The sequence below is a fragment of the Callithrix jacchus genome, chromosome 6 (assembly GCF_049354715.1).
Source record: "Callithrix jacchus isolate 240 chromosome 6, calJac240_pri, whole genome shotgun sequence".
In the NCBI taxonomy this organism is placed as follows: domain Eukaryota; kingdom Metazoa; phylum Chordata; class Mammalia; order Primates; family Cebidae; genus Callithrix; species Callithrix jacchus.
Window position 1 is genome coordinate 36,037,432 of NC_133507.1, and position 17,478 is coordinate 36,054,909.

Below are 17,478 nucleotides of genomic sequence, written 5' to 3' on the forward strand. Positions count from 1 at the left end.
TGCGACAGCAAATTCCATCCACTGGGCCTTGGAGGCTGGTTCAGATGTGAGCATGAGGCCTGTTGGTCCCATCAGACTGAATCTCAGGACGCTCTGCCAGGAATTCTAAGACACAGGTGCTTCCTCTAGCTCTAGATCACGTCACCGTGCAGGGGTGAGGCCTGGAACAGTGGCAGCTGTGCTGCTGCCATGATGGAAGTTGGCCTGAGATGAGACTCGGTGCAGAGTCGAGCACAGGCAGAATCATGGAGCAATGAAGCCAGGATTCTTGAATTTCATTTACAGCGGGCAATGTGGTCGGAAACACTGGTTGCCTATAAAAATATCCATGCTTTCCTCTATCATCCTTAGCAATAGAATTTGATTTTTCACAGCAATATGAATTGTAATGTGCCCATTAGAAAAACTACAACAGCAAAAGTCCTTTAAAATATATATAAAAGGTCTATACAATAAATATAATAAGTTTAGTAAAAGTATAAAACTCGTTCATTAAAAACTACAAAACATTGAAAAAGAATAAGGAAGACCAAAGTAAATGAAAAGACATCTGCTGTTCGTGGATCGGAAGATTCACTATTGCTCCAATGGCAACACTTCCCAAACTGATCAACAGATTCCATGCAATTCCTATCAAAATTCCAATGGCCTTTTTCACAGAAATGGGCAAGCTGATTCTAAAATTCTAGAATGCAAGGAACTCAGAGTAGCCAAAACAATCATGAAAAGGAAGGAAATATATGGAGGATTTGCATTTCCCAATCTCAAAGCTTATTGCAAAACTACAGTAAGCAAGACTGTGTTGTACAGGCACAAGGACAGACAAATAGATAAATGAAATAGAATTAAGAGTCAGAAATAAACTCATATACATTTGTGGTCATCTGAGTTTCAACCACGGTGCCAAGACACTTAAACAAAGGCAATTGGACAACGAGATAGTGACATGCAAAAGGATTAATTTGAACCCCTACCTCATACCACATACAAAAATTAATTCAAAATGAATCAAAGTCTAAAACTATAAAACTCTTAGAAGAAAACACAGGTGAAAATCTTCATGATCTAGAGTTCAGCCATGGTTTCTTAGATATGTCTAAAGTACAAGTAACCAAAGAAAAAAAAAGATAAATTGAACTTCATCAAAATTTAAAAGTTTGTTCACCAAAGGACACTATCAAGAAAGTGAAAAAGAAAATAACCCAGAGAATGAGGAAAAAAATATTTTTAACTCATATAACTGATAAGGGCCTATAACCAGAATATAAAAAAATCTCATTTTAAAACAGGCAAAGTATTTGAATAAACATTTCTCTAAAAAAGATATGCAAATGACCTATGAACACATTGGATGATACTCAATTCACCAGTTGTCAGGAAAGTCCAAATCACCACCCCACTGAGCATCACCTCACACACTAAGATGGCTCTAATCAAACAGACAAAATTCACGAGTGTTGATGAGGATGTGGAGAAACTGGAACCTTCAGGCCCAGCTGGTGGGAATGTAAATTGGTGCAGCCACTTTGGAAAACAGTCTAGCAGTTCCTAAAAAAACTAAACATAGAGTTACAGTTTAGCCAAGCAATTCCATTCTGTGGTATACACCCAAGGAAAATGAAAGACAGTCTACACAATAGCAGCATTATTCATAATAGCCAAGAAATGGAAACAAGTCAAATGCTCATTAGCTGAGGAATGGATAAAGAAAACGAGGTATATTTATGCAATAGAATCCTATTCAGCATAATAAAGGAATGAAATACTGACACATGCTATAACACAGATGAATCTTGAGACCCTGTAATGCCAAGCGAAAGAAGCCAGGCACAGAGCTGTCCATTTTACATGAAGCATGCAGTATAGATGCATCAAAAGAACAGCAAGTGCATTGTTAGGCCACTCTTGCATAGCTATAAAGAAATATCTGAGGCTAGACTGGGTGCAGTGGCTCATTCCTATAATCCTAGCACTTTAGGAGGCTGAGGTGAGTTGATCACTTGAGGTCAGGAGTTCGAGACCATCCTGGCCAATATGGTGAGATCCCATCTCTACTAAAATACAAAAATTAGCTGGGCACGGTGCCACACATCTGTATTCCCAAGCAGGAGAATCTCTTGAACCTGGGAAGCAGAGGTTGCAGTGAGCCAAGATCACACCACTGCACTCCAGCCTGGGCAATAAAGTGAGACTCCATCCCAAAAAAAAAGGAGGGGGCATAGCTCAGGGGTAGAGCACCGGACTGCAAATCAAGAAACACCTGAGGCTAGATAGTTTATAAAGAAAAGAGGTTTAATTGACTCACGGTTCTGCAGGCTATACCAGCATAGCTTCAGCATCTGCTTCTTGTGAGGGCCTCAGGAAGCTTACAATCATGGTGAAAGGTGAAGGGGGAACAGGTGCATCACATGGTAAGAACAGGAGCAAGAGAGAGAGGGTGGGTGCCACAGCAAGATCTCGCCAACTCATTCATTACCAAGGAAATAGCACTAAGCCATTCATGAGGAATCTGCCCCCATGAGCCAAATGTTCTGGAATTAGTGATGATCGTTGCACAACTCTATGAATAAGCTAAAAAATAAACATCGATTGTACACTTTTAAGTGGAGAATTTTATGTTATGTGAATGTCTCGGCTGATAAAAATGATCCTTATTGTTCAAACCAATTTGAGGTAGATGTGCTGTTTCTTGCAAGGCAAAGCTCCCGATGCTTGGTGGGACACCCTCCCCTGCTAGCTGACTTCTTCCCCTCCCAGCTGGCAGTTGCTCTCTCTTAGAGTGTGGGTGGAGATGAGGCCCAGCTATTACTAATCAAACAGATAAAAATTTACCAGTGCTGGTGAGGATGTGAAGAAACTGGAACATTTATGCCCTGCAGGTGGGAATGGAAAACAGTGCAGCCACTTTGGAAAACAGTCTAGCAGTTCCTCAAAAAAACTAACTGTAGAGTTACAATTTGGCCAAGCATTCCACTCTATGGTATATATCCAAGAAATTTGGGACATACTGGGGACAGCTGTGTGCAGAACTAGAGTCTCCCCAGCTTCTGAGAGAGGACATGGCCCCAAGCTCTTGCCCAAATTTCCTGGGTCTTGCTGTGGGTGGGAGCTGATGCGTCTCTGGCCCTGAAGGAACAAGGATGACAGAGGGATCACATCAGAGAGGCTCAGGAACCACCATTCTCTGCTCCCTGGGCCATTGGGCAGCCAGTAGCCAGGCTGCCTGGGATCACTTGCCCATGGGGTAAAATCAGTGGCCTCCACTGGGCCAGAGCAGCTCAGGCTGCTTCCATGAGTAGAAGGATGTGGGAAGTGACTGGAGCCCTGACCCCATATAGTCACCTCAGTCACTCCACAGCAGTATCCTGAAGAGAGCCAGTTACGCTGCTTGAAATTAAAGACCTGATGAGAACTGCGTGTTGAGATGTTTCTTTTGTCTTGGGGCCATTGGCAATGTCCAGCCTAAATCCCCACCACCATGCCTCGTGGTGGCCAGCTTTTGGATCCCCTCATCCACAGTGGGGAGCACACAATCCAGGAGCATGTGTCTTCATCGGCAGACACAGCAAGGGCAGCTCCTGTCCAGGGCGCAATGCTGTTATGTGTTCAGGTGAGAATCAGGCTGAGACTCCCTAGCCATCTTTCAATGGTGTGAGTTCTATCAACACACCATTCCTTCTCTCAAGTGGGCAGACTGGTGTCCTAGTTTACTTTCTGTTGCTTATAACAGAATATCTGAAACTAGATAACTTATAAAGAAAAGGAATTTATTTCCTACAGTTATGGAGGCTGGAAACTCCAAGGTCAAGGGAGCACATGGTGAGAGCCTTCTTGCTGGTGGGGACTCTACAGTGTTCTGAGGCCATGCAAGGCATCGCATGGTGAGAGGACAGAGTGTGCTAGCTCAGGCCTCCCTTCCTGTTCTTGTAAAGCCACCACTCCCACTCCCATAACTATTACTCCATTAACCCATTAATCCATTAATCCATGAATGGGTTAATCCACTCATGAGAGCAGAACCTTCCTGACCCAATCACCTCTTAAAGACTCCACCTCTCAATACTGCCACATTGCAAATCAAAGTTTCAACACAGGGTTTTTTTGTTTTAGGTTTTGTTGTTTTGTTTTGTTTTTGAGACAGAGTCTCATCCTGTCATCCAGGTTGGAGTACAGTGGCACAATCTCAGCTCACTGCAGATTCGACCTCTCAGGTTCAAGCGATTCTCCTACCTCAGCCTCCCAAGTAGCTGGGATTACAGGCACCCGGCAACATGCCCTGCTAATTTTTGTATTTTTATAGAGACAGGGTTTCTCCATGTTGGCCAGGCTGGTCTTGAACTCCTGGCCTCAAGTGATCTGCCTGCCTCAACCTCCCAAAGTGCTGGGATTATAGGCATGAGCCACCATGCCCAGCCTCAACATGAGTTTTAAAGGGGACAAACACTTAAACAAAACAATTGGCTTTGAGTCAGCCAAGCTGAGGAACAGAACTTCAGGGAATGTTACCTCAAACTCTCTGTCCTCCAGCTTTAATTAAAGCAATACTTTTCATGGAGAATTACCAGGAAACACACATTTCATGGACTCCTGAAAGCCATTCCCACTAGAGAGCCACAGGTCAACTGCATGGTTTAGCCTGATAAAACAGCACCCACTGAATTCACACCAGGGTGATCTGCTGAGCCCACTCTGAGGACTAAGAGAGATTCATGGGACTGTGGTGTTTGGCGTTATGCTGTTGGGTTGTGTGATTTTGTAATTCATTTTAAAAGAGTACATTTACACAAAAAGGCACAAAACAAAAATGTGCAGATCATGTAGTCAATAGCTATGTAACCACCATCCAGGTAAAGACATAAGACATGAGGTCCTATTTGGTGAGGTGGGGGGCCAACTCCTCAGGGCCCCTCCACCTCACCAAAGGTAACTTCATTTAAATAGAATTATAGAACATGGATTCTTTCGTGTCAGGCTTCTTTCACTCAAATTATGCTTCTGAGACCTATTCCTGGTAGTGTGTGTAGTCATAATCTATTAATTTTCATAGCTTACAGTATTCCACTGTATGAATAAACTGTGAATTTGGTCCATTTTGGTTCATCTTTTGGTTGGAGCTATTATAAATAATGCTTTTAGGAATGTTCTGTATATGTATCCTGATATGTGCATTTACACATATACCTTTCTGTTTGGGATATTCCCATAAGTGTAATTTCCAGGTCATCAGGGATGGGTCAGGGGAAATGCATACCTTCAATTATTTAGAAAGTAGTAGAAATAATTGTTTTACAAAATGATTGTTCCAGCTTACATTTCCAGCAGCAATCCATGAGAATTTCAGCAGCTTCACATTCTCATCAACACTCATTACTATCAAATTTCTTAATATTAGATATTCCAGTGAGTAAAGGTAGTGTGTTACTTATCAAGTATTTTATAACAAATTATGCTCATAATGCAGTGGCCTAAAACAACATACACTTATTATTTCAAGGTTTCTATGAGCCAGAAAGCCAGGAGTGGCTTGTCTTGAGGTTTCACTCAAGATGTCAGCCAGGGCTGCTGTCATCTGAAGGCTCGACTGGGGCTGTAGGATTCGCTTCCAAGATGGCTCACTCACATGATATGATGGCAAGAAACCTCAGTTCCTTGCTGTATGCACCTCTTAGCAGGTCTGCTTGACTGTCCTCATGAGATAGCATCAACAAGTGCTCTGAGAGAGAGGGACAAGGGAAAGAGAGAGAAAGAGAAAGAGATGCCACATTGTCTCATGACCTAGTGTTGCAAGTGATACACCATTACTTTTGCCTTATCCTTTCATTAAGGTGAATCACTCATGTCTAGCCACACTCAAGGAAAGGGGAATTAAGTTTCACCTATTGAAATGAAGAGTACTGAAGAAGTTGTGGACATATTTTAATGCTACCACAGGAATCTCACTGTGGTTTTAATTTGTACTTCTCTGACTGAGGTTGAACACTTTTTCATGTGTTTACTGGCCATTAATTTTTTCACAAAGTACCTATTCAAGTCTCTTTCACAATTTTCTGTTGTTTTTTGTTTTTTTGTTTTAGTTTTTCTTATTGATTTGTAAGAACTGTTTCTATAGTCTAGATATGAGTCTCTTGTCAGTTATATGTGCTGCAAACACATTCTCCCATTCCTACATTGCTTTTGTACACTCTTAATGGTCGCTTTGATAAATAAACTTTCTTAATTTTAGCAGAGCCTAAATTATTAGTCCTTTTCTTTATGGATTGTGTTTTTTATATCTTGCTTAAGAAGTCTCTCCTTACTCCAAAGTCATAAAGATATTTTCCTATTCAGATGAGTTTCTAATGTGTGACCTTGCCTAGGCTGGACTATATTTCCCTGGAATGCCCTTTCTAGCCTGCTTTCAGTTAGCAAGGGTACAGGGCTAGAATGGGCAACAAGAGGTATTCTCTACTGAGAGCAGGAGGACACAGGGAAACAGTGTCCTTTCAGGCATGCACATGCTTTCTCCAGTTACATACTCAAGCCCTGGCCTTCATGCTGCTGCAAAGAGATTTTGCAATGCGATTAAAGTCCCAAGTCAGTTGACATTAAGATAATCAAAAGGGAGATTACTGCTCATAGTCAGTTACAGATCGAACTTCTTGTTCCACTCATCCCCTACTTCTCACTACTGCACTTAAGTCATCTAAAATAAATGTGCGGAGAGATTATCCTGAATGGGCCTGACTCAGTTAATTGAAAGGCCTTGTTAAAAGGATTTAGGCATTCCCTGAGCCACCACTCCAAACAGCCCCTAACAGCCTGCCCATCAGACTTCACATATCCTTAGCCTGCCCTGACAATTGTATGAGCCAATTACACACACACACACACACACACACACACACACACAGATTACTGACTGGCTCTGCCTCTCTGGTTGAGCCCCCACTGATACTCATATTATCTTCTGAAGCTATATTATTTTGCCTTTCTCATTTAAATCTGAATCCACCTGGAGTTACATTTTTGTGGATGGTGTGAGGCAGGGGTCAAGGACTTTGTTTTGGTTTCTTCTATTTAGGTACTCAATAATCCCAGCATCATTTATTAAAAACCCCTTCCTTTCCTACTGCTTGACTAGCTTTGTCATAAATCAAGAGTGCAGGTTTTCACAGGTCAGAGTGTTTTGAGCTGATCTGCTTTGGCCACCAGGAAATTAGTTTTCAAATTTGCTTCCAACTTTCAACAATTGTATTGGACTTTATGACATGATTTCTGAACACCAATTTACCACTGGCCTTACCCAGTGGCCCAGCCCATGTTTTCCCTCCACTATGGCACACAGAGTGACTGTTCATGAAATCTTGGTGTTCTCTCTTTCCTCTGCTTTGGAAAACAGAGAAAGCCATAGAATTGAACTACAGAAGGGCTGCTAAGGGAGACAGGAGGTAGTGAAGTGGTCCCCAGAAGCCCTGGTGACCTTTTTTTTTTTTTTTTTCCTGAGACGGAGTTTCTCTCTTGTCTCCCAGGCTGGAGTGCAATGGCACAGGCTCAGCTCACTGCAACTTCCACCTCCTGGGTTCAAGCGATTCTCCTGCCTCAGCCTTCTGAGTAGCTGGGATTATAAGTGCCTGCCACCACACTTGGCTAATTTTTGTATTTTTAGTAGAGACAGGGTTTTGCCATGTTGGCCAGGCTGACCTTGAGCTCCTGACCTCAGGTGATCTGCCTGCTTCTGCCTCCCATAGTGCTAGGATTACAGGTGTGAGCCACCGCGCCCGGCCCCTGGTGACTTTGCTGTAGACGGACGAGTAGAGGGATTGATCATTGGAGCATGGTGAGTGGGGAAGCCTATCACCACATGGACTGTGCAGGCCACATGACTGTCACCTGAACTCAGCATAGCGCACAGACACCAGCATGGAGGAGGACAGCAGAGAGTCCCAATCCCATAGGGGCAGAGGGGTCAAGAGGGAGAGCTTTATGCAGCAACATGAATGGAACTGGAGGTTGTCGTGTGAAGTGAAATAAGCCAGGCACAAAAAGACAAACTTCACATGTTCTCACTCATTTGTGGGAGCTAAAAAATAAAACATTGGACCTTACGGAGATAGAGTAGAAGGATGGTTACCAGAGACTGGGAAGGGCTGCGGAGGAGGAGTGAGGATGGTCAAAGGATACAAAAATATGGTTAGAAAGAGTGAATAATATCTAGTATTTGATAGCACAATAGAGTGACTATAGCCAACAGTAATTTATTGTATATCTCAAAATAACTAAAAGAGTATAATTGGATTATTTTCAACACAAAGAAATAAATACTTGAGGTGATGGATACCCCATTTACCCTGACATAATTATTATGCATTGCATGCCTGTATCAAAATATCTCATCTAACCCATAAATATTTACACCTACTAAGTACCCACAAAAACTTTAAAAATAGAAGGGGGCCAGGCGCGGTGGCTCATGCCTGTAATACCAACACTTTGGGAGGCCAAGGCAGGCAGATCACTTGAGGTCAGGAGTTCGAGACCAGCCTGACCAACATGGAGAAACCCCATCTCTAGTAAAAATACAAAATTAGCCAGGCGCGGTGGCACATACCTGAAATCCCAGCTCTTTGGGAGGCTGAGGCAGAGGAATCACTTGAACCCAAGAGGCGGAGGTTGCAGTGGGCCGAGATCGCGCCACTGCACTTCAGCCTTGGTGACAGAGTGAGATTCCACCTCAAAAACAAAATAAAATAAAAAATAAAAGGGAAACAATGTAATTTATTAAAACTATAAACATCCTATAACAACACTCCTTCAGCATAACTCCTTCTTGCAAGAGTCAGTAAGAAATGCACCCCTGACCTAAGCTGCTGTCCGTTCCCATTTTGCCTGTGTCCAGCTGGGCCTCACCCACACAGATGTGGGGTCTTTTGCCCAGTGTCATCTGAGCTGCTGTACAGCAGCAAGCCCTGTTCTTTCCCTGAATCTTTCCAAGCAACAGCAGCCCCCAGGACCTGAGCACAGAGCTGGGCATGCAGTGGGTGCTGCCCTAAAAGCTGTGAACAACTGGATGCATTACAGGTTAGAGACATATGACTCCTCCACACCGCGCACCATGCCCTCCAAATTCCTTATATCCTGGCCCAGAGTGGGCTCCACTGTCACACCATCGAGTGAAAAAAGCAGCATGAAGCAAGCCTATGACACGTGTCATCTTTTCTACAAAATTGGAGGGAAAGAGGAATTTATGCACATATTTGCTTGAATGTGCAGAAAATATCTCTAAAAGGACCTGCAAAAGTCATGTGATACTGGCCGCAGCTGGGAGGAAGGCCAAGTGGAGAGGCAGGGCAAACCCTTCCCTGGGAGCTACTGGCAGCTTTTAGCTTTCGAGCCATGTGAACAGCCTGGCTGTTCACAAAACCAAAACAATTATTTTAAGAAAAAAAAGAAAGAAAGCACAAGGTGTAGATGGCCTGAAGCTGCACATCTCCCCAGCTGGGCCAAGACCAGGAGAACCCGGGGGCATGAAGAGGGGGCTGTGCCCATCCTGGGCAGGAGGTCAGCTCCACCTCTCAGTCCCTGCCTTCCTAAGGCCCCTCTGGCAGGAGCCCTCACAGGAGGCCTGCAGGAGCCAGGCCCTCCTCGATGTGCAACTTCCCTGGAATTTCTCCTCCCCCTTGGTGGCTGGCAGAAGAGGCTCTTTTTCTTGGCAAGCCACCATCTGTAAAAAATGTGGTGGCCATGAGGCTGCATCTGCAGACAACGGCTTGGACATAGATCGAATTAGGAAAAACCTCTTTACCTCTGCGCTGTAAATCCTCGCTCTCTGCGTCAGCCAAGCCAGGCAACAAGGAGCAGAGAAAGGAAGGCTCCAGGGAAGAGCAAGTCCAGCTTCCTGGCAAATATCTGTGGCTGGGGTGGTGGCTGGGAGTTCGGATGTGTGCTCAGAAAACACAGCCCTGTGTTGCAGGATAAGACCCAGGCAAACTGTGGGCATGCACGTGAATTAACGCGTCCAAGAGGGTCGGGGGATCGGGCATGTGTGTGAGCATTTGGGTACACGTGCATATGTGGAACAGGCCCCAGCTGTGCAGCAGGCCTGCCTCTGGGGCGCCATGCCTCAGGGAGTTGGGAGCAGGCACATAATTCTGCTGATTCCAATGCCTGCTTTGTCACGTGTTAGCCAGGTCTCTAAAAGATTCTGTTAGTCCTTTAACTTCAGTCACTTTACATATAACACAGGGTTACGGCAAGGAGTCACTGAAAATACCGAGCTGGCTGGAGCCTTCCCAGGAGGCAGCAGCTCAATGGTGGGTCAGTGCCGGGGAGTGGGTCACAGCAGCTGGAGTCTGTGCCTTCCATTCTGGCTTTGGCGCTGGCCTCGCTGATGGCCCTAAAAGTGCATGACTTTCCCGTCTGACCATAGGCAGGGCTTGTGGCCCAGCGTCCCACACAGGGCCGGTCTTGGGGCAGGCAGAGAGGCCCAGGGTGAGAGGTAACAGCCCAGCTGAGGTGCCATGGTGGCAGCCTGTGGGTGCCCAGCCCACAGGAGGCCCCACTGTGCTGCAGCAACAACCAGGCCTGCCCTCCTCACCCACCAGGCCTGCCCTGCTCACCCACCAGGCCTGCCCTCCTCACCCACCAGGCCTGCCCTGCTCACCCACCAGGCCTGCCCTCCTCACCCACCAGACCTGCCCTCCTCACCCACCAGGCCTGCCCTCCTCACCCACCAGGCCTGCCCTCCTCACCCACCAGGCCTGCCCTGCTCACCCACCAGGCCTGCCCACCTCACCCACCAGGCCTGCCCTGCTCACCCACCAGGCCTGCCCTCCTCACCCACCAGGCCTGCCCTCCTCACCCACCAGGCCTGCCCTCCTCACCCACCAGGCCGGCCCTCCTCACCCACCAGGCCTGCCCTGCTCACCCACCAGACCCGCTCCTACCTGGAGGGCGAACCACATGGCTGTCCTCTCCACCCCACCTAGTTTCCAGAGACCTTTTCCAAAGAGGAAAAACAGGAGAGGACAGTACAGGAGTCCTCCCTCTGCTTAACCCCCTGGTGGCTTCCTCTCAGGCTTAGGATAAAGCCAAACCACTCACCACCACCAAGGCCCCCTTCCTGGATCCGAGCCTTGGTCCCCACCCTGCTGCTTCCTCTGCTCAGAGGGCTCCACATGGGCAGCCCACATTTCCCTGCACCCCAGGATCTTTGTTGGCTTCTCCCTCACCTGGGCTCTGCCCAGGGGATGATGCGCTTTCCAGGAACAGAGGGACAGGGCTGGGCAGAGAGGACATCGCACTACCGGCTGCTATGGGACTGGTGGACAGGGGAGAAGGCCTCTGGGTTTCATCCAGATGGGAACCCCGCGGGGCTCAGTGTGCAGACCCCACACCACACCACAGCCCCATAGGGGACGGCCTTGGCACAGCCCCACGGAGTCACCCCGTTCATTCCTTCTCTCATTAGAACAAATACCTGGGTGCCAAGCGGGCAGCCCAGTCCTCCTGGAACCTCAGGGTCCTGCCTCTCAAGGAAGAGCTTGCCTCCCGAGCCCCGCGTGCAGGCTGATTCGCACCTAGGCCCGGGTCTGCAGGCCGCCAAAAGGCAGGGACTGGGTTGGATCGGGGCTCCACGCCAGGCCCAGGGCGGGTCCTCACCTTCCCAGCCCTTTCCTGTCTCCACCACAGCCACCTCCTTCCAGCTCATGCTCCGCCCCGCCCAGCCCTGCCCCTGCCCCTGATCCTGGAGCCTCTCGGGCTGTTCCTGGGCATGGGCGCCTTCCTCCCCCTGGGCCACCCCCACAACCTGCTCAGCCTCCTTCTCCTCAGGAGCCCCCACTCCTCCCCCACCACCGCCAGGCCAGACACCCAAGCCCCATCTCACCCCTCCTGCCCAGCCTCACAGCCCCAACTCCAACTTTAAAATCCTCATGGCCACGGGACGCCAACACGTGGTTTGGGCAACGTGGGCAACCCGTCTCGAAAGCCCCCAAGCCTTCACTGTCCCGGCCAGAGGGGGCTCCCAGCCAGGGTGTAGACCCTCTCCCCCCGAACCCCCAAGTCCAGCCCCCATCCCCCTGTGGAGGAAGGCAGGGGGTCTGGAGCAGGGCCCGTCCTGTATGTGCACCCCGGGAGACAATGATGCCCGCGCGCGTCCCTGGTTAAAGAGAGGCCACCTCGCTGCCCGCAGGACCCACAGAGCGCCCTCAGGGCCAGGACTGGGGAGCCTGGCCGCGCACAGGTTTTCTTCCAGGAAGAGAAGAGTAAGGCAGAGCCACCGGCCACACCACCCACCCCTCCCCACTGGCCCTCCGCCTTTCCCTTCCCTCTTGCGCTGGCTCGGGTGGCACAGCATCCCCGGCCAGTGGCGCCTTCCCCTGCGCGGATTCGCAGCTCAGCCACGGAATCTGGAAGTCGGAGCTGCTGCTGGATGGTGATCCTGAAAGTCAGATCCGCCCACCGCAGCAAGAACAATGAGCGCCTCCCAGTCAGGTGGAAGAGCCCCCCCACCCCTGCATGGGGAATGGCCCCCAGCCTGGATCTTGTACTTGAGGAGAAAATATACCTGCCAAATGTGGCTCTCTGTTTCAAAAACGGTAGTCTACTGATTAAGATACACCTTCCAGAAGTCCAGCGTGTTTACACTTATCATGAGTACTTTCTAAAATTCGCATTTTCTAAAGTGCTCTTAGCTTTTTTTTTTTTTTTTTTTTTTGAGACGGAGTTTCGCTCTTGTCACCCAGGCTGGAGTGCAATGGCGTGATCTCGGCTCACCGCAACCTCCGCCTCCTGGGTTCAGACTATTCTCCTGCCTCCGCCTCCCGAGTAGCTGGGATTACAGGCACGCGCCACCATGCCCAGCTAATTTTTTGTATTTTTAGTAGAGACGGGGTTTCACCATGTTGACCAGGATGGTCTCGATCTCTTGACCTCATGATCCACCCGCCTCGGCCTCCCAAAGTGCTGGGATTACAGGCGTGAGCCACCGCGCCCGGCCCGCTCTTAGCTTTTAAAAAATGTTCGCACCTGCATCAGTTCATACAACTGGCATAAGAGAAGTGTAGCCACCATTAAGAACTCTATTATATAAATGAGAAAACCGAGGGTTACATGCGCACGGTCAAATAATTTGGGTCAGTGAGTAAATGAAAGAAACATACTGGTGAGTGACTACTTGCGCCAGGCACTTGTAATCTCCTGTAATTTTATCCTCCTAAGAACCCTTAGAAGTATAGATAAGGAAAGTGAGGCTCTGAAGTTTGGGCGTTTGCCCGGGTCCCACAGCTAGAGATGGAGCTGAACCGTGGTTTGGCTTATCACATCACTAAGCCCTTTCATCCTTCTCTGGGCTGTGAAACATCATGGCTCCTTCACTTGGGGAAGTGTTACCTCTGTGATAAGAGCAACAAGAACCTTTTTCTTGGAATGAATAAAATACTGTGGAAAGGATAAAAAACAAGATGTTAGGGGCTCACTGCTTCCCTCTGCTTCCAAGGCTCCTCTGCTCATGATGACTCAGACTAGAACAGCCTAGAACTCTGCAGCTGGCCTAAGGCCTTGGAACCCAGGCACTGGTGCTATACTCCACCTTTTTTTCTGACTAGATCTCTTGGGAAAAGTCCGCTAATCAGCCATTCTAATCTAAAATAGGATAATATTTTCCAAGGATCAATTTAGATATCTATGGTAGTCATTTGTGCTGTTTTTCAAATACTCTGGGTCTCCTTTGCTGACATGGTAGGAGGCCATACCCTGGGCCTCTTGAGTAGGTATGGTCAGGTGACTCACTTTGCCAGTGAGTGGACATGACTTATGCCACTACCTGGAGAAAATCATAAGAGCCAGTTCACAATGGTCTTGTAGTCTAGTCTCTTTCGCCTTGCCTTGGCAAAAGCAGGGACAAAGAGATAGCGCCTGAGTTGTCCCTTGGTTGAGAAGATCTGATCTACAATGGCAATGGGATATAAGGGAGAAATATGTTGCTTCTAGTTGCTGAGATTTGGGGATGCTTGTTACAGCAGCAAATTCTAGCCTATCCTAACTGATACAGTAACATATTTGAAAACAGTATGACTTCTATACGTGTAGTACAATACGTATATGCCTCATTCTTCTTATCTATAAAATAGGGTAATTTACGTCATGAGGACTAACTGAATAATACATATAAATGATTACATATGTCCTGTCGAATGATATACCTTGTATGTGTTCACTATTGTCATTAATGTTGTTCTTTTTTTACGTAACTATTATGAATGTTGTTCTTGCTATTGTTTCTCTTTTAAAATGTTTCCTGCATAAGCCCCAATGCCCAGGCCAGTGGTAAGGGAAGGTGTTGGGACTTACCCAGCAGAAGTAACTGTGTGGAGAGCGAAAGTGAGGCCAGGTCTTCCGAGGAGCAGTCAGCTCTGGAGGTCACTTGGTTGCAGCAGTCCCTCTTTGATGGCAGTTGCCCTATCTGCCTTCTTTAAAACAAATTACAAAAGTCATGCATATTGTCTATGAAAAATCAAAAAACATATAAAGTATAAAGAAAGTAACAAAAATTATCTGTAATCCCACTCCAAAGATATCCTCTTTTAATGTTTTCGTATGTATATCTTTCTCATCTATTTTTCTTGCACCATTTTATTTCTCCAAGTAGAACTTGTACTGCACATAGCTGTCAGGCAACCTACATTGCCTTTCTTATTATTTTTTTCTTTTAACTAAAAATATGTCAAGAACATTTTCCCACTTTATTAAATGTTTTCCTACAAAATAATTTTAATGCAGCTTAGTAAGGCACATGTGAACGCGTAGCAGCAATTAAATTGCTAATTCCTAGTTCAAAATCCAGCAACAAAATTACTGAGCATTTACTACCCGCTATGCATTGAGCTAGTGCTGGTGGTAAACTGATGACAAAATCAGGCCTGGCCCACCCTTGGAAGCTAACCCTTCACTGTCCCCCAGGGAATACTCGGATTCTTGCCTTCGGGGGAGGGGTGCTGGGCTGTTATCAATAATGATGTAGTCATGCGAAGAATATCCTTAAATCTACCTCTTTGTGTCAAATCTGCCTGACTTGTGATTCTGATAGGTACAAAACAAAATACAATAAATGTCTTTTTTTTTCAGACGAAGTCTCGCTCTTGTTACCCAGGCTGGAGTGCAACGGCACAATCTTGGCTCACCACAACCTCCGCCTCCTGGGTTCAGGCAATTCTCCTGCCTCAGCCTCCTGAGTAGCTGGGATTACAGGCACGCCACCATGCCCAGCTAATTTTTTGTATTTTTAGTAGAGACAGGGTTTCACCATGTTGACCAGGTTGGTCTCGATCTCTTGACCTCGTGATCCACCCGCCTCGGCCTCCCAAAGTGCTGGGATTACAGACGTGAGCCAGCACGCCCAGCAATAAATGTCTTTTTAAATGCATAACAGAGTTCAAAAGAAGTGAGGGTAAATATCCGGGGCCAAAAATGGAAAGAAACATGGAAAGCAGTAGACTACATAGGTGTTAGCATCTCAGATACCTGGTGGAGCTGGAAAGATGATGGGAGTCCATTTATGTACACTGGTGCTTGGGTTTACAGCCGTATATATATAGGAGAAGAAGTCCCATAGGCCAGATCAGGATGGGGAACTGTGTCTGAGATCCCTGCAGAAGGTGACACCCACAAGAAGCTCCATATTTGGTAAAAGAGCAGATTGCACCCTAACTAAGAGTGAAAAGAAGGAAGCTTGTCCGTTTTAGCTTGGGTGCTGAATAAAAAGAAAATGATTCCTGAGAATTTGTAAACTCTGCAAACAATGTCCACATCATGTAGAGTTCAGGGTTCGGGGTTCAAATGTACTGTACCTCACAGCCTAGGTATCACAAAACACAATAAATTAACATGAGAAATATTCCTGGGCTGGTAACACCCCCTGGACACCTGGCAGAAGTAACAGTCTTTCTCTCAATCCAGGCCACAAGGAAGTCCTACAGATAAGAAGGAAGACCAGCACACACGAACTTGCTGGTCAAAATTAGAAAACCATTGAGGAAGTGAGCCATAAGGAGCAGGCATCAAAAGAAACAACAAATAGAAAATCAGGCCTCTAAATACCTCACATAATGAGATTATCTGATAAGTACTGTGAAGTATCTAAAACTATGAAATATGTAAGTAAAGAAATGCAAATCACAGAAGTACAGAGTGTTGTATAAAAAGAGAGGAGCAGGAGGTCAGCAAACATTCACGGCTATGTGCTCTGATAGCAGGCATTGTTCACATCCCAGGAGGATGTCCCATCAGTATTGTGTTTGACTGCAAGAAACAGAAAACCTGCTGACCAACAGTGCCTAAAACAGCAGAGATTATTTTTCTCCAGAACCTACCAGTTTAGAGGTGGGCTTCTGTTGGCATTGGCTCAGCCATTCATCTGTGGCATCTGGGGCCCAGGCTGTCATCACTGCAGTTGGCCTCCCTTAGTAAATCATCTTTTATTATTGTCCTTGCTACCTCAAAATTTCAGGATGACTGCTGCCTCTTCAGATATCATGTAACTGCAAAAGTGGGAAAAGAAGAAGTGAAGGGTGAAGGACCAGCTACATATGCCCCTACTTATAACAAACTACCACCATCGCCGCCACCACCACCATCACCATCACCACCACTACCAACACCACCATCACCAGCACTATCATCATTATTTCCACCACCACCACCATGACCACTATCATCACAATCACTTCCACCGCCACCATCACCATCACCACTTCCACCACCATCACCATTGCTACACCACCACCACCAGCACTATCATTTCCACCACCACCACCACTACCACTGCCACTACCACCGTCACCAGCACCAGCACCAGCACCATCATTTCCACCACCCCATCACCACCATTACAACCACCACCGCCATCACCATCATCGTTTCCACCAGCACCATCACCATCATCCCCACGACCATCACCATCACCATAATCATCGCCACTGTCATTACCACATCACCAATATCATGACCATCGTCACCACCACCAACACCACCATCACTAGCACCACCACCATCATCACCACCACCATCACCATCATCCCCACCACCATCACCACCACCACCATCACCACCACCACCATCGCCATCACCATCACCATCCCCACCACCATCACCATCACCATCCCCACCACCACCATCACCACCACCACCATAACCACCACCACCACCACCAAGACCACCACCACCATCATTATCACTATCATCACCTCCGCCACCACCACCACCATCACCATCATCCCCACCATCACCATCCCCACCACCGCCACCACCACCACCATCACTATCACCATGCTTCATGCCCTCTGACTCTTATATGTGCCCCTCTTCATCTCCCAAGGACACTTCTTTCTGGAAGATTCCAGTGTGGCAATAAGGGTTTGACAGGAAGTTTTTTGACTAAAGGTGAATTCAGGCACCTGCTAAAACATAAAAATTGTGATTATAAGTTCCCAAAGCTGGCCCATA

General features: G+C 47.0%; 1 long non-coding RNA gene across 1 annotated transcript in view; it reads right to left on the bottom strand.

Moving 5' to 3' along the window:
• Window positions 1-5,576: 5,576 nt before the first annotated feature.
• LOC144576614 (uncharacterized) overlaps window positions 5,577-17,478 on the bottom strand; it is a 36,725-nt gene continuing 24,823 nt past the window's right edge. The window contains exons 2-4 of the long non-coding RNA XR_013518819.1: window positions 16,347-16,514; window positions 14,329-14,447; window positions 5,577-5,713 (exon numbers count right to left, since the gene is read on the bottom strand). This is a non-coding gene — a long non-coding RNA (uncharacterized LOC144576614). The remainder of the gene's footprint in view (window positions 5,714-14,328; window positions 14,448-16,346; window positions 16,515-17,478) is intronic.